Raw genomic sequence first — 21,964 nt, forward strand, 5'->3', positions numbered from 1 at the left:
TGAAACCGCAGCATGGGTCACTTTTACAAAAAAAAGCATGCTTGTTAAGTTGACCAACAGATGGGTTTCTTTTTTGTAACTTGCTGCAGCCTTTAATTTTAATTTGTAAACAGTTGAAATCCCCCTTGTCAAAGAAGTGCATCTTGGGATCCACACTTATTATAGAGAGTACAGACAGAACGAGTAAATAACTGCATGATGCCAGCAAGGAACAGAAAAGTGTAGCACACATTGAGGGATAAGAATTTACCAAATTCCCCAACCCCAATCCTGTTCAACTTTGACTCTTTTACGGGAGGTACATTTCCATATGCTTAGGATGCACACGGGTGCACACACCACCCACCGTCCTCTGGCACCTCCAGCTCAAGCTCATGGACCCAACAGCCTCCTGGTCTGTTCTCAACGTGGGCTGAGGGTCGAAGAAGGCAGAGAATGCCATTCCCACCCGTGTTCCTTAGGAGAGAAGAGCTCCTTTCTGTTCCCTTTCCTTCATTCTTTGCTAGAGGTAATATCACACACTCTGGCCACGGAGTAGGCGAATCCAGCATGGAGTATGGGACACTAATATTGAGACTGGGAGACACCGACACTGAAACACGGAGACACCAACAGTGAGGCAGAGGAATCACAAGGACAATGGAGGGTGTGAAGGAAGGGTTGGGATGCAAAGGTCCAGGAGAGGATGTGCGGGAGGAGCCGGGTAAGCAAGCAGACAATGGAGGGTAGGCAGAAAGGGATGAGGCAGCAAGTTGACAAAATAGGATATGTGAGAGTGATTCCTAGGTCAAGCTGACAATGGATGGTGAGCAGAAGGGCTGGGGGTTCAAGCTCACAACGAAGGGCATTGAGGAGTATAGAAAGCCTGCTCTTTATACGGTATACCAAAGAAAGACATACCGTGCAAAGAGTCCAGGTATTCCCTTACTAGTGGACAGGGCCTTGCTCCAGCAATACCAAGGTGCTCTTTTGAGGGTAGAATGATCGTGCATCCTCAGGCCTATCAGAGAGGAGTATTAGACCTCCTCTGCACACACACTGTCGTTTAGTTCCCATTAAATGGTAGGACCTGCCTGTTTGTGGACAACATAAACTTTGGGTGAGGTGCCAAGACTGATTCCCGGCACCCCCATAGTATATGTTGGCCTAGAGATCAGCTAAGTCACACTGCCAACATATGCCCCCCAATCCAAATAAATAGCAAATGGCTTCTGGCAACCACCTTACATGACAATCCTGACCCCTCGGGGATTGTGGTAACAAATCTAGAACCTTTTGCACAGTCACACGTACACTATTGCTCTCAGAGAAATATACAGAGAATACACAGTGGTACATTTTCAACACATGTATTGAAACAACCTGATTCTCATATAGGACACATGGGCAGTGATAAGCAGTAGACAGAAGCAGATGGAAGTGATTAAAAGCACCAAAAGAGTAAATAGCTGATATTGTTCCACCATGGTGCGAAGACAGTGAATAAATGCAGGCATATTATACAAGGTAGTAATTAGCCATACTCCTACTATGCAATCCCTGCTTTGTGTATGTCTAGAGTGTAGTAGGTGTAGCGCCAAAAATCACCCCTTGAGATTATCCAACCCCATTACCTGGTGGGAAAGAATGTAGGACCCCGTCTTGGTCATGAACTGGACACCCCTCACGGAGATGGTAGGCAGTTGTTTGCTGAAGCCTTTGCATACAGGACCTCTACTTGTCAGCGGCAGTTCCTTTGCTAACCCCCGTAAATACTTCTTTATTTATAATAAAAAAGCATCCTTGCAATGTAAACAAAGATTAGCTTTGCTATGGATATGTATATAGCCCTGCTGCCCATTGGATGAAGGTAGAACAACATTTGGACATCATGCGCGTCAAGGCCTTGTACCCAGTTTTTGAGGCATCATGATAATGTTGTGCGAAGCCAGATGTATAAGCAGAGCTGTTTCAGAGGAACTAATCCAACATTGTCAAGCACGTTAATATGTGCAAGAGGTCACAGCAATAATGTTATTGTGCAGAAAAGAGGACAATGTATGAAAATGTGCAACATTGCTACATGAGCCTAACTCGGGCACATAACAACACAATGATCAAATGATAAAGCTCATTATGTAGATCCACATCAACTTATAAAAATAACCAACATCAGGTAAGTACTTTTTAAAATGGCAGGTTTGTAGAAAACAGTTTTTTTACACTTTATATCGTAATTCAAGCACTTCACGGTAACGTGAAAAATTAGGAAAACATACACTACGTTGCAGTCACTTGACAATGACTTACATGATTCTTCACCAGGGCTTAAGGTGTAAAGGGGGCAGGGTCAGAGGCAGCGCTAACAGGTAACCTCAGGAGGCATGGGTGCAGAGGTTTGTTCTTCCAATGTCGGGTGATTTTGATACATTAAATCCTGATTGAAGCATTTCCCAGTTAACCTCTGGAGTAAAAACATAAATTTCTTTTGGGCACTCAGCATCGACTTATGGGACCAATCTTCTGGACTTAAGGTGAGAATGGGCAGGGTCCAAGGCCACACTTCCTGCAGCACTACGGAGGTAAGGTACAGTGTGCAAAACAGCTTTGGGTGCCAAGTGTTATCCAAAGGGAATCGGTCTAGTCACAAAGAGGCTGCATATGGGCCTGAGGGGTCAGTCCAGCTGAACTAACGAGTATGTTCAGGTCCTGCGATGATGTTGGCGGCACATGGGAACATCTTTGGTCCTTTTCTCCTCAGGCCAGGGTGGCTGGGTGCAGAGGGCATTTGGGGTGTTAGGTTTCTTCATCTGGTAACACTTGTGGTTGAGGCGGGCTGCACACCGAGGCTACAGGCAGCATCAGAAAGTTCACGAGGGGCAACTGCAGAGAGGATTCTTTCTCTTGAGGGCTGGGGGACACGCTGACACCACTGGCCCTCTTCACCTCGGGCTAGGATGTGTGGATGCAGTGGTGCTTTGTGGCTTCCTGCTTTCTGGGATTACTGCAGAATGCAGGGAAGCAGCTCCCCTGCTCCACTGGAGTCCTTGAGCATTTATCGAAGGCAGGCACTGTTTCTGGGCTTTGGTGCATGAGAGCTTGCAGGATGAGATGACTTTGGTGCATTTTGATAGGGCAACAGCATAAAAGCTTGCGTGGGGAGCGTGTGATCTCTACATGTAGTGTGCATTCTGTGCTCTGATTGGCTGAGGGTTCCTACCTTAATGTGGCATCTGACTTTATTGTGTTTTGAGAAAGCGCCCCCCCCCCCCGGACAAACTCGTTTTATGGGGCCAAATTTCCTAAGATCATTTGTGATGTTGCTTCTGATCCTCTTTGCGTGTTCGTCTAAGTGCTACCTGTCACCCCACCTGTGCTCTGTTGATCAGTTCTTCAGGTCACAGGACCTGCCTGACAACATACTTCTGACTCAGGTTTGAGAGGGAGGTTATATAGGATGAATTCACCAACTGTGACGTGAGTTTATTATTATACATACATGTATCGTGACGTGCATTGATATCATATTTTCCAGTATTAACAGAAGTAGAGGCAGTGGTTGGAGTATGTAGGTCTAACTTTGCAGAGAGATCTGTATTGGTGGGTGAGTAGTTTGACTTGGTGTTGCTTTTGGATTGGTAGGGAGTGTAGCTCTCTGAGGTGGGACCTGATAAGTGTGTTTCGAGGGATGTTCAGGATGAGTCTGATGGCAGCACTCTGGGTGGTCTTGAGTTTTTGTAAGAGATAAGTCACGATGCCAGTGGAGAGTGTGTTGCTTTAGGCCAGTGTGCTGGTGATGAAGGCCTGGATGATGGTGCATCTGTTGTTGGAGTGGAGCCAGTGGAATATTTTGCGGAGCATGCATGCGATGAAGAAACAGGAGAAGGTTCACTTGTTTGACCATTGTGAGTCTGTCGTTCTCGATGATACCGAGGATTTTGGCATGGTCGGTGGAGGTGGGCATGTGTCCCAGGAATGTTGGCCACCATGGAGAGCTCTTGTTGCTGAATATCAGCCCTTCAGATTCATCAGTGTTGAGCTTTATGCAGTTCTGTTTCATCTAGATTCCTATGTTAGCCATTAAGGTGCTGAAGTTGGTCCAGTTGGTGTGGTTGTTGTCGGTGAGAAAGACAGTGTTGTCTGATTAGGATACAGTGTTAGGTTATAAATGTTCATTGGCTGCATATGATGAGTGGCCCCTATAGCCACATGAACATCTTGGTCTTCAGCCAAATATATCTCAGAAATGGTAGTTTTATTTGTAACATGCCAAACAGTGTTTTAAGTGGCCAAGGTCCTGTTGCTACTGGGCCCTCATTTTGTCCTTGACAGTGTGGTCTCAAAAAAAAAATCTGGAAGCTAAACAAAAAATTAAAAATCTAAGTGACACGCTTGGTGGCTGTACCTGACTAAAGTGATTGTGGAGTGAGTCTGGGACAGGAGGAACTGGGACTATTAAGAGAGGGATGATGACCAGTAGTAGGATAAAGGACAGGAGGTGGACCACCAGGGGGGATAGGACCCAGGGCCACAAGGAGCTTAACAACAAAAATCAGGCCCAGGGAAGCCTAAGCCATGAGGTCCAAGGTTATCAATGCTAGAGGTGCCCATAAACAAATAGATGAGGAGTACCAGGACAGTAAATCAAAACTAGGGGTACTGGGAACAGGTTGGGAAGGATAAGGAGAGTCACCACAATGTGGAATGTGGGCTCAAGACTCAAAGAACAAGGACCTGAAGGAGCAGGAGGGCCAGGGATGGAAGAAATAAAAGGCACTGGACAATTATGAAAAAGAGAACTAGACAGGTTTGATTGCACCCAGCAGGACCAGAAGGACAAGGACAATGATGGCCAGGAGTAGCATAGTCGAGTGGACTGACCAAAGAGTACCAGTATCAAGATACCCATGCAAAGGAGGACCTGAAACAGCTGTACAAAGATGACAGAGATCAGATTAAGGAGGGCCAAGGGACAGAAGTAAATGGACCAAGACAGGGAAGACCACAACAGGAAAATGCAAGGGCTGGTTGGAGCAGAGAAGACACTAGCCCGGCAGAATCAGGAGGAGTATAAAGGACCAGGAAGTCCAGGCCCAGTGGAATCAGGACAAGAAGGTCCATGGGGAGCAGACTCAGGGGAAACCTAAATCATGGTAACAAGGACTACATGAATCATGGTAAACTGTAACATGGAAGTCAGGAGGACTAGTGCCACAGGGGAGAGAAACACAAGACCCAGAAGGACAATCACTATGAGGACCTTGATAGAGGGGACCAGGGTCAGTTGCACAAGAGCAATTCAACAGTCACACCAGGAGACCAGATAACTAGTAGGACTAGGATGGGGCATTAGTGTTGGGTGACTAGGAAGGCTAGGGAAACCAAGGCTAGTAGGACATACTAAAAACAAACATGATACTGGAGAACCAGGCAAAGGAGTACTAGAACTATGACATGGACTACATGGGTCAGGGGAACAGGAGCTGAAGGATTGGGAACAGCGAAACCAGGGGAATATTGATGACAGAAGCAGGACCAGGAGGATTGATGGACAAGAATTAGGATTAGGAGGATGAAAAAAGGTCAAGGACCGAGGCCTGTGAAACAAGGGACGCAGGATCCAGGGATCTAGGAGCAGGAGTGCATAAAATGATGACCAAACAGACCAGAAAGAGGAATTACAGTAGCAGGAAGTTCTAAGGCAGCATGGACCTCAGGTCAAGGAACATTAGGACTAGGACAGGTTGGGATGATCCGTGATGGACTAGGACAAGCATTGCAGAATCATGAGGACAAGAAGCAGGATGATCAAGATCAGAGTGAAGGGGATCACGAAGATCGGGTCCAGGAGGTCTATAGATAGTAGGACCAGGAGAACAGGAGAAGCAGGACAGGGACTATGAAGACGAGGTGGCCCAGTTTCAAGGACACCTAGAGAATAAGAGTAGGGATGACTAGGTGAACCAAAAAGATTATGACCAACAGACCTGGAAACAGAGATAGGAGGGCCATGAAGATGAGGATCCAGGGAATCAGAACTCAGATTACCAAGTGGGATAGAAGAATCACTTAGAGTAATAGGATCAGAGTGAGGAGGGTCATATGTAAGCAGGCCAAACAAAGTCTGGAAGACCAAAGCAACTGGACAGTAGTGACCAAGAGGATCAGGTCTAAAATAGCAAGGCTCAGAAGGACCCAAACAAGGAAAACCTGGAACAAGAGTGCCAGGAAGAGTAGCTATAGTATCGGTGGAGAAGAAATTACACCAGGACAAGCAGGACAAAGACTAAGAGGGCCAGGAAACAATGGCCAGGTGAACCTAGTAGAACAGCCTGACAAGGACCTGGGCTAGGAGATTGAGGGTGAGGAGAACCATGTAGGAGGAAGACCATATAGTACTTGACTGGGAGAACAAAAAAAGATCAGTATGACCAAAAGACAAGGTTTATGACAACTAACATTGTACAACAAGAAGGACCAGAATGACCAGAACCAAGGAGAACAAAGCTAGGATGTCTCTTGGAACAGGCCCAAGAGAACTAAGAACAAGAGAACAAATACAGTGAGGGCCTGGACCAAGAGGATCAGGGCCAATGGTAATTTCATGAAGGACAAGTATTATGAAAAACAATGATTGGAGAAACCTGACCAAGGGGACCAAGGAGGTTTGACTAGGACATATATCCAGCAAGAGTTAGAAGGAAACGTTCTAAGAGGACCAAGAAACAAAGAGCATGGGGAACAGGAAGATAAAAGCATTGCGGATCAGGATGACGATGACTAGAAAGGTCAAGACCAGGTACATCAGCACTAGGATGGCCAAACCAGGTGGCTAAGAACAGGATGGCCTGAACAATGAGGATAAAGACAAAGTGGACAAGTTAATGCAGAACCATGATGACTAGACACTGGAGGACCAGAGCCAAAACTATCATGACAAGATGGAGGCAGACCAGGAGAGCTATTAAGTTCAGGAGCTGATGGACTTGGGCAATTAGGAACAGAATGTGATGCGGGGAATTATAGGTGAGCTGAAATGATCAGGATAAGAACTCAGAACATGACTAGAGGACCAGCAGAACCAGAACCAAGGGGATCATGACATGCAGTACAGAGTAGAGGAACAGAAACTGGCTTATTTGGACCAGGCTGGTGAGGAGCAGTATGAACGAAGCCACAAGGACCAATGGGATCAGACCGAGACCAAAATGACCAAGTCCTTCACAAGAAGGTCTCATAAGGAGGACAAGGTCCGGTGGGCACAGTGAAAGGGGGACCACGAGGACAGGGGGCAAGAAAAGGATAATAAGAATGACCCAAACCAAGAAGACTAGTTGTGCCAGATGTAGGAAAACCAGGGCAATAGGTCGAAGGGTTGAAGGACCCAGCAGACAAGTAAGATCATTGAGGTTTTTTTTTTTGTAAATAAAACTTTTGTGAGTTTATGTTGGAAAATAAAATGATTTTGAAATATTTGCTGGCTAGCTGTCCTGCCTTAAACTACTATCTGTGAAATGTTCCTGCAAAGAGGAACCAGCCATAACAGCAGTTTATGTAAATGTACAGAGTTTTCTGCAGGGCAACTCTACATTTGACAGGCTGAGATCCCTCAGAATGTAAGGGTTATTGTCCTCCACCATCTTGATGAGGTTAACTTTACCCCCAAACTCTACATCAGGGCCATAGTTATCGTTCTTTTAAGTCATTAGAATGGAATAAAGCCACTCAATTATACTGTGTTTGTGGCTTGCCCCAAGCACCTACTTCTACCTTGAAAAGATCGCCCTAAATATCAGTTGACACTATATCAGCGGAATACAACATTTCCAGTGTGATTCTTTCCTTTTAAAAAATCATGTTTTCAGGAGTTTTAGTCTAATTTGCTTAATGGAACTTAACTAAAAATAATAATTCTAGAATGCACTGATTTTCAGCAGAAAAAAGGATGTTCCAATAATATGAAGCATTTTGGTAATCGGATGTCTATCCTGGGCCACCTATAGATCTTTGTGAGCATGGGCGAGTACATAGCTTTAGAAGAATAAATGACTGTGCCCAGTCTTGCACAGGTTCTAAGCCTCTTTATCACTGACAAACCACTACAGCTAAACCTAAAGAACTAAGAGCATTTGTGGGGCACACAACGGCTCCATACAGGGCCTCCATAGTTGCTCTGTCTTGGACAATGGTGATAGAGAGTGATAATCAGCACCATGTCTGTCAAAATAAATTTGTGAACATTCAAACATTTGAGCTCTTTAGTCTTATGAGCTAGTGCTTGCACTGAATCCAGTTTTCTCACCAGGGCCTTATGTCGCAAAATGACAGGGTCTGTGACCACAAAAGTGCTTATCATAATGTACAAAAGATCTTTTACGAGTTGGTAGATTATATTCAATTTTCAAATTGTTTCTGAAATGCAAATTAGAGGGGTACTGAACGGGGTCTCCCCCTTCCATTTTCATTTCTAAGGCAGTTATTGATAGTTTACGACTGCAATTACAGAGTTATGAGTTACCAACCTCCAAGCTAGTGTGGCAACTAATTTATAGAGGGAAAGGGATTCCTTTTGGGAATCATGTTGGCAGTCACAAGGGAGAGAAGCCAGTCATCTGAAGGTTTCCAAGGTCCAAATGTCCAGATTCCAAGGGGCATATTTATGACCAGGTGTGCATCAGGTCTGCCCCACGCAATGTGGTACATGCACTATGCAAACATTAAGTGAGATTTATTAAGTAACCCAAGGGCATTGTGCATGGTCCTGAGTGGCCCCATAAATCTGGAGTAAAGAAATGCAACACACATCACTACGTTTCGTTACTGTGCCCCAGGAAGGCTTTACATAAGCCCTGCATGCATGTTCCAACGTAACTCCCATGAATCATGACGCATTCCCATATTTACCAGAATTGGTTAACCTGGGAATGCAACAAAAATATGCGCCTTCCCGAAGAGGACTAACGAGGATAAATATCTTTATTTTTCCTTGTTACATCCTATTTTGTATGTGTGCTGGATTCTGCACAACACATAATAAGAGGAATATGCCTCTCTGGATTGTTTTTGATCATGAATGTGCCCCTTCCTGCACAGAAACAATCCATCATAAAATGGAGGCAACGTACACCATGAAGCAAGGGTGGCTGTGTTGGCATTAGGCTGCCAAAGTGTTGTGTGTAGATTTAGATTCCGTATATAGGTTTCCCGATTCATGCCCTTTTGCAGGTACAATTCATATTGCCCTTATTTGGACATAGAAATCCGGCCCTTGTTTAGACATTGTCCGTACAAACCAAATACAGGCATGGCCACCTACATCCGTCCATCCACGTCAATTTCTTAGAAAACCAGACCCTTAAGCCTTAAGGAATTTACCCCAGCTGGAATGTTGATTTCTCCAAGAACTCATTAAGTATACATGAACATCTATTCCTTAGGGGTTCATTCATGACATTCCTCTGCCCGACTTTTACGTCAGTGCTAGCATTCCTAAACACCTTCAAGGTATAAATATACCTGCACTTGCCCTAGCAAACCACGATTCCCGGAGGATTCGATCCGACCCAGACTCGATTTGCCATGGCAGTTCAGAAGGAGATCGAGTTCCAGCCTGACGCACTGACCAGGCACTATTATCCTCTTTTAGAAAAGTAGATACAATTCTGAATTCAGCAAGGGGTCATTTGTGTAGATCCTTCAAGGTTTTCTTATAGAAACTAACAGTTAAATATTGGAGAAAACGAAAATTTGTTGAAAAAAACAGCCGTATGTGTCAATGTTTTCACCTGTAACTTTTTCTAATTATGACAGCTGTTTGAAAGCAATATACTGTTACATTTGCTGGATGTTTCTGGTTGTGGGGATATATAGGACCTGTAGGTTCACCAAGAACCCGACGAAACAAGAGCCAATAACAGAGCAGCAACTTGGAATGATTCTGAATTATATGCAGGGTATATAGCAATTTTTCTGGGAAAATGTATACATGGAAAAATCGGTATGAAAGACACTTATGTATTTCTGAAATAGGAACAAAATATAGAGTTTAGAAACAGTAGATATTTGCACATTTCCGAAATTGGGAATACCGATACTACATGAGAATTATAGGACATTTTTCAAAATGACTTCTTTTTTACACATTGTCTTTCATTTGGAAGGCAGAAACGCATCGAAAGTCAATAGGTAATAACAGTTGCTCTACAATTCTGTGTTACCCTGAGTGTCCTGATAAAAATGGTACCTCACTTGTGTGGGTAGGCCTAGTGCCAGTGACAGGAAATGGCCCAAAATGCAAGGTGGACACACCGCATTTTCACAGAAAAATATGACCCTTTTTTTGCAAAGTGCCTAGCTGTAGTTTTTTAACCCTAGCTCTGCCGGCACCTAGGGAAACATAGCAAACCTATACATTTTTTAAAACTTTACACCCAGGGGAATCCAAGCTGCGGTAACTTGACTGGCTCTCATCAGGTTCTCATACCCAGAATCCCTTGCAAACCTAAAACTGTCCCAAAAAACTAATTTTCCTCACATTTCTGTGATGCAAAGTTCTGGAATCTGCATGGATCCACAAACTTCCACCCACCCCGCATTCCCTAAAGTCTTCTGAGAAAAATGGTACCTCACTTGTGTGGGTAGGCCTAGTGCCCATGACAGGAAACAGCCCAAAATGCAAATTGGAGACTGTACATTTTCACAGTGAAAAATGACCCTTTATTTGCAAAGTGGATAGCTGTAGTTTTTTAACCCTAGCTCCGCCGGCACCAAGGGAAGCCTAGCAAAACTATACATTGTTGAAAACTAGACACCCAGAGGAATCCAGGATGGGGTGACTTGACTGGCTTTCACGAGATTCTGTTACCCAGAATCTCTCGCAAACCTAAAAAAGTGTAAAACAAAACACATTTACCTCACATTTCGGTGTTGGAAAGTTCTGGAATCTGCGTGGATCCTCACAATTCCACCCAGCCCTCGTTCCCCAAAGTCTTTTAAGAAAAATGGTACCTCAGTTGTGTGGATAGGCCTAGTGCCCAGGACAGAAAACAGCGCAAAATACAACGTGTACACACCACATTTTCACAGTGAAAAATTACCCTTTTTTGGCAAAGTGCCTAGCACCTGGGAAAAACTAGCAAACCTATAAATTTTTTAGAACTAGACACCCCGGGGAATCCAGGATAGGGTGACTTGACTGGCTCTCACCAGGTTCTGTTACCCAGAATCCCTTGCAAACCTAAACAATTGTCAAAAAAACCAACATTTTCCTCACATTTTTGTGGTGAAAAGTCCGGGAACCTGCATGGGTCTACAAAATTCCACTCATCCTGTGTTCCCCAAAGTCTCCTAATAAGAAAATTGTACCTCATTTGTGTGGGTAGGCCTAGTGCCCGGGACACGAAACGGTGCAAAACGCACCGTGGACACATCACATTTTCACAGTAAAAATTACCCTTTTTTTGCAAAATGCCTAGCTGTCGTTTTTTAACCCTAGCTCTGACAGCACCTAGGGAAACTTAGCACAACTATACATTTTTGAAAACTAGACTCCCCGGAGACGCCAGGATGGGGTGACTTGACTGACTCCCACCAAGATCTTTTACCCAGAATCCCTTGCAAACCTAAAAATTGTCCAAAAAAACACATTTTCCTCACATTTCTGTGGTGAAAAGTCTGGAATCTGCATGGATCTACAAAATGTCACCCACCCCGTGTTCCCCAAAGTCTTCCGAGAAAAATGGTATCTCACTTGTGTGGGTAGGCCCAGTGCCCACTACAGGAAACGGCACAAAACACAACGTGGGCACACCACATTTGCACAGTGAAAAATGAACCTTTTTTTGCAAAGTGCCTAGCTGTCGTTTTTGAACCCTAGCTCTGCCGGCATCAAGGGAAACCTAGCAAACCTATACATTTTTAAAAACTAGACACCCAGGGGATTCCAGGATGGTGTGAATTGACTGGCTTTCACCAGGTTCTGTTGCCCAGAATCCCTTGCAAACCTAAAAAATTGTCAAAAAAACACTTTTTCCTCACATTTCTGTGGATGAAAGTTCTGGACCCTGCGTGGATTCTCAAAATTCCACCCACCCTGCGTTTCCCGAGGTCCGAGAAAAATGGTACCTCACTTGTGTAGGTAGGCCTAGTGCCCACGACAGGAAACGGCGCAAAACACAACGTGGACACACCACATTTTCACGGTGAAAAATGACCCTTTTTTTGCAAAGTGCCTATCTGGCGTTTTTGAACCCTAACTCTGCCATCTTCTTGGGAAACCTAGAAAACGTATACATTTTTAAAAACTAGACACCCAGGGGAATCCAGGATGGGGTGACTTGACTGACTCTCACCAGGTTCTGTTACCCTGAATGCCTTGCAAACCTAACAAATTGTAAAAAAAAAACATATTTTCGTCACATTTCTGTGGTGGAAAGTTCTGGAATCTGTGTGGATCTACAAAATTTCACCCACGGCGTGTTCCCCAAAGTCTTCTGAGTAAAAGTGTACCTCACTTGTGTGGGTAGGCCCAGTTCCCGCAGCAGGAAATGGTGCAAAATGCAGCGTGGACAAACCACATTTTCAAATCCAGGATGGGGTGACTTGACTGGCTCTCACCAGGTTCTGTTGCCCAGAAGCCCTTGCAAACCAAATAAATTGTCAAAAAACACATTTTCCTCACATTTCTGTGGTGCAAAGTTCTGTAATCTGCGTGGATCTTCAAAATTCCACCCACCCCATGTTCCCCAATGTCTTCTAAGAAAAATTGTACCTCACTTGTGTGGGTAGGCCTAGTTCCCGCATCAGGAAAGGGTGCAAAACGCAACGTGGAGACACCACATTTTCAAAGTGAAAAATGACCCTTTTTTTGCAAAGTGCCTAGATGCCATTTTATAACCCTAGCTCTGTCAGCACCTAGGGAAACCTGGCAAACCTATTCATTTTTCAAAACTAGACACCCAGGGGAATTCAGGATGGGGTGAATTGACTGGCTCTCACTAGGTTCTGTTACCCAGAATCCCTTGCAAACCTAAACAATTGTCAAAAAAAACCACATTTTCTTCACAATTCTGTGGTGGAAATTTCTGGAATCTGCGTGGATCTACCAAATTTTACCCACGGTGTGTTCCCCAAAGTCTTCTGAGAAAAATAGTACCTCACTTGTGTGGGTAGGCCTAGTGCCCGTGAAAGGAAATGGCACAAAACGTAACGTGGACACACACATTTTCACAGTGAAAAATAACCCTTTTTGAGCAAAGTGCCTAGCTGTCATTTTTGAACCCTAGCTCTGCCGGCATCTTGGGAAACCTAGCAAAACCTATACATCTTTGAAAACTAGACACCCAGCGGAATCCAGGATTGGGGGACTTGACTGGCTCTCACCAGGTTCTGTTACAGAGAATCCCTTGCAAACCTAGAAAATTGTCAAAATAAATACATCTTCCTCACATTTCAGTGGAGGAATGTTCTGGAATCTGCGTGGATCCTTAGAATTCCACCCACTCCACCTTCCGCAAACTCTTCCGCGAAAAATGGTACCTCACTTGTGTGGGTAGGCTTAGTGCCCACGACAGGAAATGGCACAAAACGCAATGTGCACACACCACATTTTCACAGTGAAAAATGACCCTTTTTCTGCAAAGTGCCTAGCTGTTGTTTTTGAACCCTAGCTCTACCAGAACCGAGGGAAACCTAGAGAACCAATACATTTTTAAAAACTAGACACGCAGGGGAATCCAGGATGGGATGAAGTGACTGGCTCTCACCAGGTTCTGTTCCTCAGAATCTCATGCAACCCTAAAAAATTGTAAAAAAAACCATATTTTCCTCACATTTCTGTGGTGGAAAGTTCTGGAACCTGCGTGGCTCTTCAAAATTCCACCCACCCCGTGTTCCCAAATCTCTTGTAAGAAAAATTGTACCTCACTTGTGTGGGTAGGCCTAGTTCCCGCATCAGGAAAGGGTGCAAAACGCAACGTGGAGACACCACATTTTCACAATGAAAAATTACCCTTTTTTTGCAAAGTGCCTAGATGCCATTTTATAACCCTAGCTCTGTCAGCACCTAGGGAAACCTGGCAAACCTATTCATTTTTAAAAACTAGACACCCAGGGGAATTCAGGATGGGGTGAATTGACTGGCTCTCACTAGGTTCTGTTACCCAGAATCCCTTGCAAACCTAAACAATTGTCAAAAAAAACCACATTTTCTTCACATTTCTGTGGTGGAAATTTCTGTAATCTGCGTGGATCTACCAAATTTTACCCACGGTGTGTTCCCCAAAGTCTTCTGTGAAAAATAGTACCTCACTTGTGTGGGTAGGCCTAGTGCCCGTGACAGGAAATGGCACAAAACGTAACGTGGACACACAACATTTTCACAGTGAAAAATAACCCTTTTTTAGCAAAGTGCCGAGCTGTCGTTTGTGAACCCTAGCTCTGCCGGCATCTTGGGAAACCTAGCAAAACCTATACATCTTTGAAAATTAGACACCCAGCGGAATCCAGGATTGGGTGACTTGACTGGCTCTCACCAGGTTCTGTTACCCAGAATACCTTGCAAACCTAGAAAATTGTCAAAATAAATACATTTTCCTCACATTTCAGTGGTGGAATATTCTGGAATCTGCGTGGATCCTTAGAATTCCACCCACTCCGCTTTCCACAAACTCTTCCGAGAAAAATGGTACCTCACTTGTGTGGGTAGGCTTAATGCAATCAACAGGAACCGCACAAAACACAACGTGGACACACCACATTTTCACAGTGAAAAATGACCCTTTTTTTTGCAAAGTGCCTAGCTTTCATTTTTGAATCCTAGCTCTGCCGGCACCTAGGGAAACCTAGCAAACCTATACATTTTTAAAAACTAGACAATCAGGGGAATCCAGGATAGGGTGAATTGACTGGCTTTCACCAGGTTCTGTTACCCAGAATTCCTTGCAAACCTGAAAAATAATCCAAAAAAAACACATTTTTCTCACGTTTCTGTGGTGGAAAGTTCTGGAATCTACGTGGATTCTTAAAATGCCACCCACTCCGCATTCCCCAAAGTCTTCTGAGAAAAATGGTACCTCACTTGCGTGGGTAAGCCTAGTGCCCGTGACAGGAAACCACGCAAAACACAACGTGGACACACAACATTTTCACAGTGAAAAATGACCCTTTTTTTGCAATGTGCCTAGCTATCATTTTGCAACCCTAGCTCTGCCGACATCTTGGGAAACCTAGCAAACCTATACATTATTGAAAACTTGACACCCAGGGGAATCGAGGATGGGGTGACTTGACTGGTTCTCACTAGGTTCTGTTACTCAGAATACCTTGCAAACCTAAAAAATTGTCCAAAAAAACACATTTTCCTTACATTTCTGTGGTGGAAAGTTCTGGAATCTGTGTGGCTCTACAAAATTTCACCCACGGCGTGTTCCCCAAAGTCTTCTGAGTAAAAGTGTACCTCACTTGTGTGGGTAGGCCCAGTTCCCGCAGCAGGAAATGGTGCATAATGCAGCGTGGACAAACCACATTTTCAAATCCAGGATGGGGTAACTTGACTGGCTCTCACCAGGTTCTGTTGCCCAGAATCCCTTGCAAACCAAATAAATAGTCAAAAAAACACATTTTCCTCACATTTCTGTGGTGGAAAGTTCTGGAATCTTCGTGGATCCTTAAAATTCCACCCACCCCACATTTCCCGAAGTCTTCCGAGAAAAATTGTACCACACTTATGTGGGTAGGCCCAGTGCCCACAACAGGAAATGGCACAAAACGCAACGTGCACACACCACATTTTCACAGTGAAAAATGACCCTTTTTCTGCAAAGTGCCTAGCTGTCGTTTTTGAACCCTAGCTCTACCAGAACTTAGGGAAACCTAGCAAACCTATTCATTTTTAAAAACTAGACACACAGGGGAATCCAGGATGGGGTGAATTGACTGGCTCTCACCAGGTTCTGTTCCTCAGAATCTCATGCAACCCTAAAAAATTGTAAAAAACCCCATATTTTCCTCACATTTCTGTGGTGGAAAGTTCTGGAATCTGCTTGGATCTTCAAAATTCCACCCACCCCGTGTTCCCCAATGTCTTCTAAGAAAAATTGTATATCACTTGTGTGGGTAGGCCTATTTCCCGCATCAGGAAAGGGTGCAAAACGCAACGTGGAGACACCACATTTTCACAGTGAAAAATGACCCTTTTTTTGCAAAGTGCCTAGATGCCATTTTATAACCCTAGCTCTGTCAGCACCTAGGGAAACCTGGCAAACCTATTCATTTTTAAAAACTAGACACCCAGGGGAATTCAGGATGGGGTGAATTAAATGGCTCTCACTAGGTTCTGTTACCCAGAATCCCTTGCAAACCTAAACAATTGTCCAAAAAAAACACATTTTCTTCACATTTCTGTGGTGGAAATTTCTGTAATCTGCGTGGATCTACCAAATTTTACCCACTGTGTATTCCCCAAAGTCTTCTGGAAAAAATAGTACCTCACTTGTGTGGGTAGGCCTAGTGCCCGTGACAGGAAATGGCACAAAACTTAACGTGAACACACAACATTTTTACAGTGAAAAATAACCCTTTTTTAGCAAAGTGCCTAGCTGTTGTTTTGGAACCCCAGCTCTGCCGGCACCTGGGGAAACCTAGCAAACCTATACATTTTTTAAAACTAGACACCCCGGGGAATCCAGGATAGGGTGACTTGACTGGAACTCACCAGGTTCTGTTACCCAGAATCCCTTGCAAACCTAAACAATTGTCAAAAAAACCAACATTTTCCTCACATTTTTGTGGTGAAAAGTCCTGGAATCTGCATGGGTCTACAAAATTCCACCCATTCTGTGTTCCCCAAAGTCTCCTAATAAGAAAATTGTACCTCACTTGTGTGGGTAGGCCTAGTTCCCGCATCAGGAAAGGGTGCAAAACGCAACGTGGAGACACCACATTTTCACAATGAAAAATTACCCTTTTTTTGCAAAGTGCCTAGATGCCATTTTATAACCCTAGCTCTGTCAGCACCTAGGGAAACCTGGCAAACCTATTCATTTTTAAAAACTAGACACCCAGGGGAATTCAGGATGGGGTGAACTGACTGGCTCTCACTAGGTTCTGTTACCCAGAATCCCTTGCAAACCTAAACAATTGTCAAAAAAAACCACATTTTCTTCACATTTCTGTGGTGGAAATTTCTGTAATCTGCGTGGATCTACCAAATTTTACCCACGGTGTGTTCCCCAAAGTCTTCTGTGAAAAATAGTACCTCACTTGTGTGGGTAGGCCTAGTGCCCGTGACAGGAAATGGCACAAAACGTAACGTGGACACACAACATTTTCACAGTGAAAAATAACCCTTTTTTAGCAAAGTGCCGAGCTGTCGTTTGTGAACCCTAGCTCTGCCGGCATCTTGGGAAACCTAGCAAAACCTATACATCTTTGAAAATTAGACACCCAGCGGAATCCAGGATTGGGTGACTTGACTGGCTCTCACCAGGTTCTGTTACCCAGAATACCTTGCAAACCTAGAAAATTGTCAAAATAAATACATTTTCTTCACATTTCAGTGGTGGAATATTCTGGAATCTGCGTGGATCCTTAGAATTCCACCCACTCCGCTTTCCACAAACTCTTCCGAGAAAAATGGTACCTCACTTGTGTGGGTAGGCTTAATGCAATCAACAGGAACCGCACAAAACACAACGTGGACACACCACATTTTCACAGTGAAAAATGACCCTTTTTTTTGCAAAGTGCCTAGCTTTCATTTTTGAATCCTAGCTCTGCCGGCACCTAGGGAAACCTAGCAAACCTATACATTTTTAAAAACTAGACAATCAGGGGAATCCAGGATAGGGTGAATTGACTGGCTTTCACCAGGTTCTGTTACCCAGAATTCCTTGCAAACCTGAAAAATAATCCAAAAAAAACACATTTTTCTCACGTTTCTGTGGTGGAAAGTTCTGGAATCTACGTGGATTCTTAAAATGCCACCCACTCCGCATTCCCCAAAGTCTTCTGAGAAAAATGGTACCTCACTTGCGTGGGTAAGCCTAGTGCCCGTGACAGGAAACCACGCAAAACACAACGTGGACACACAACATTTTCACAGTGAAAAATGACCCTTTTTTTGCAATGTGCCTAGCTATCATTTTGCAACCCTAGCTCTGCCGACATCTTGGGAAACCTAGCAAACCTATACATTATTGAAAACTTGACACCCAGGGGAATCGAGGATGGGGTGACTTGACTGGTTCTCACTAGGTTCTGTTACTCAGAATACCTTGCAAACCTAAAAAATTGTCCAAAAAAACACATTTTCCTTACATTTCTGTGGTGGAAAGTTCTGGAATCTGTGTGGCTCTACAAAATTTCACCCACGGCGTGTTCCCCAAAGTCTTCTGAGTAAAAGTGTACCTCACTTGTGTGGGTAGGCCCAGTTCCCGCAGCAGGAAATGGTGCATAATGCAGCGTGGACAAACCACATTTTCAAATCCAGGATGGGGTAACTTGACTGGCTCTCACCAGGTTCTGTTGCCCAGAATCCCTTGCAAACCAAATAAATTGTCAAAAAAACACATTTTCCTCACATTTCTGTGGTGGAAAGTTCTGGAATCTTCGTGGATCCTTAAAATTCCACCCACCCCACATTTCCCGAAGTCTTCCGAGAAAAATTGTACCACACTTATGTGGGTAGGCCCAGTGCCCACAACAGGAAATGGCACAAAACGCAACGTGCACACACCACATTTTCACAGTGAAAAATGACCCTTTTTCTGCAAAGTGCCTAGCTGTCGTTTTTGAACCCTAGCTCTACCAGAACTTAGGGAAACCTAGCAAACCTATTCATTTTTAAAAACTAGACACACAGGGGAATCCAGGATGGGGTGAATTGACTGGCTCTCACCAGGTTCTGTTCCTCAGAATCTCATGCAACCCTAAAAAATTGTAAAAAACCCCATATTTTCCTCACATTTCTGTGGTGGAAAGTTCTGGAATCTGCTTGGATCTTCAAAATTCCACCCACCCCGTGTTCCCCAATGTCTTCTAAGAAAAATTGTATATCACTTGTGTGGGTAGGCCTATTTCCCGCATCAGGAAAGGGTGCAAAACGCAACGTGGAGACACCACATTTTCACAGTGAAAAATGACCCTTTTTTTGCAAAGTGCCTAGATGCCATTTTATAACCCTAGCTCTGTCAGCACCTAGGGAAACCTGGCAAACCTATTCATTTTTAAAAACTAGACACCCAGGGGAATTCAGGATGGGGTGAATTAAATGGCTCTCACTAGGTTCTGTTACCCAGAATCCCTTGCAAACCTAAACAATTGTCCAAAAAAAACACATTTTCTTCACATTTCTGTGGTGGAAATTTCTGTAATCTGCGTGGATCTACCAAATTTTACCCACTGTGTATTCCCCAAAGTCTTCTGGAAAAAATAGTACCTCACTTGTGTGGGTAGGCCTAGTGCCCGTGACAGGAAATGGCACAAAACTTAACGTGAACACACAACATTTTTACAGTGAAAAATAACCCTTTTTTAGCAAAGTGCCTAGCTGTTGTTTTGGAACCCCAGCTCTGCCGGCACCTGGGGAAACCTAGCAAACCTATACATTTTTTAAAACTAGACACCCCGGGGAATCCAGGATAGGGTGACTTGACTGGAACTCACCAGGTTCTGTTACCCAGAATCCCTTGCAAACCTAAACAATTGTCAAAAAAACCAACATTTTCCTCACATTTTTGTGGTGAAAAGTCCTGGAATCTGCATGGGTCTACAAAATTCCACCCATTCTGTGTTCCCCAAAGTCTCCTAATAAGAAAATTGTACCTCACTTGTGTGGGTAGGCCTAGTTCCCGCATCAGGAAAGGGTGCAAAACGCAACGTGGAGACACCACATTTTCACAATGAAAAATTACCCTTTTTTTGCAAAGTGCCTAGATGCCATTTTATAACCCTAGCTCTGTCAGCACCTAGGGAAACCTGGCAAACCTATTCATTTTTAAAAACTAGACACCCAGGGGAATTCAGGATGGGGTGAACTGACTGGCTCTCACTAGGTTCTGTTACCCAGAATCCCTTGCAAACCTAAACAATTGTCAAAAAAAACCACATTTTCTTCACATTTCTGTGGTGGAAATTTCTGTAATCTGCGTGGATCTACCAAATTTTACCCACGGTGTGTTCCCCAAAGTCTTCTGTGAAAAATAGTACCTCACTTGTGTGGGTAGGCCTAGTGCCCGTGACAGGAAATGGCACAAAACGTAACGTGGACACACAACATTTTCACAGTGAAAAATAACCCTTTTTTAGCAAAGTGCCGAGCTGTCGTTTGTGAACCCTAGCTCTGCCGGCATCTTGGGAAACCTAGCAAAACCTATACATCTTTGAAAATTAGACACCCAGCGGAATCCAGGATTGGGTGACTTGACTGGCTCTCACCAGGTTCTGTTACCCAGAATACCTTGCAAACCTAGAAAATTGTCAAAATAAATACATTTTCTTCACATTTCAGTGGTGGAATATTCTGGAATCTGCGTGGATCCTTAGAATTCCACCCACTCCGCTTTCCACAAACTCTTCCGAGAAAAATGGTACCTCACTTGTGTGGGTAGGCTTAATGCAATCAACAGGAACCGCACAAAACACAACGTGGACACACCACATTTTCACAGTGAAAAATGACCCTTTTTTTTGCAAAGTGCCTAGCTTTCATTTTTGAATCCTAGCTCTGCCGGCACCTAGGGAAACCTAGCAAACCTATACATTTTTAAAAACTAGACAATCAGGGGAATCCAGGATAGGGTGAATTGACTGGCTTTCACCAGGTTCTGTTACCCAGAATTCCTTGCAAACCTGAAAAATAATCCAAAAAAAACACATTTTTCTCACGTTTCTGTGGTGGAAAGTTCTGGAATCTACGTGGATTCTTAAAATGCCACCCACTCCGCATTCCCCAAAGTCTTCTGAGAAAAATGGTACCTCACTTGCGTGGGTAAGCCTAGTGCCCGTGACAGGAAACCACGCAAAACACAACGTGGACACACAACATTTTCACAGTGAAAAATGACCCTTTTTTTGCAATGTGCCTAGCTATCATTTTGCAACCCTAGCTCTGCCGACATCTTGGGAAACCTAGCAAACCTATACATTATTGAAAACTTGACACCCAGGGGAATCGAGGATGGGGTGACTTGACTGGTTCTCACTAGGTTCTGTTACTCAGAATACCTTGCAAACCTAAAAAATTGTCCAAAAAAACACATTTTCCTTACATTTCTGTGGTGGAAAGTTCTGGAATCTGTGTGGCTCTACAAAATTTCACCCACGGCGTGTTCCCCAAAGTCTTCTGAGTAAAAGTGTACCTCACTTGTGTGGGTAGGCCCAGTTCCCGCAGCAGGAAATGGTGCATAATGCAGCGTGGACAAACCACATTTTCAAATCCAGGATGGGGTAACTTGACTGGCTCTCACCAGGTTCTGTTGCCCAGAATCCCTTGCAAACCAAATAAATTGTCAAAAAAACACATTTTCCTCACATTTCTGTGGTGGAAAGTTCTGGAATCTTCGTGGATCCTTAAAATTCCACCCACCCCACATTTCCCGAAGTCTTCCGAGAAAAATTGTACCACACTTATGTGGGTAGGCCCAGTGCCCACAACAGGAAATGGCACAAAACGCAACGTGCACACACCACATTTTCACAGTGAAAAATGACCCTTTTTCTGCAAAGTGCCTAGCTGTCGTTTTTGAACCCTAGCTCTACCAGAACTTAGGGAAACCTAGCAAACCTATTCATTTTTAAAAACTAGACACACAGGGGAATCCAGGATGGGGTGAATTGACTGGCTCTCACCAGGTTCTGTTCCTCAGAATCTCATGCAACCCTAAAAAATTGTAAAAAACCCCATATTTTCCTCACATTTCTGTGGTGGAAAGTTCTGGAATCTGCTTGGATCTTCAAAATTCCACCCACCCCGTGTTCCCCAATGTCT

This window comes from Triturus cristatus, chromosome 7 (assembly GCF_964204655.1).
Source record: "Triturus cristatus chromosome 7, aTriCri1.1, whole genome shotgun sequence".
Classification (NCBI taxonomy): Eukaryota; Metazoa; Chordata; class Amphibia; order Caudata; family Salamandridae; genus Triturus; species Triturus cristatus.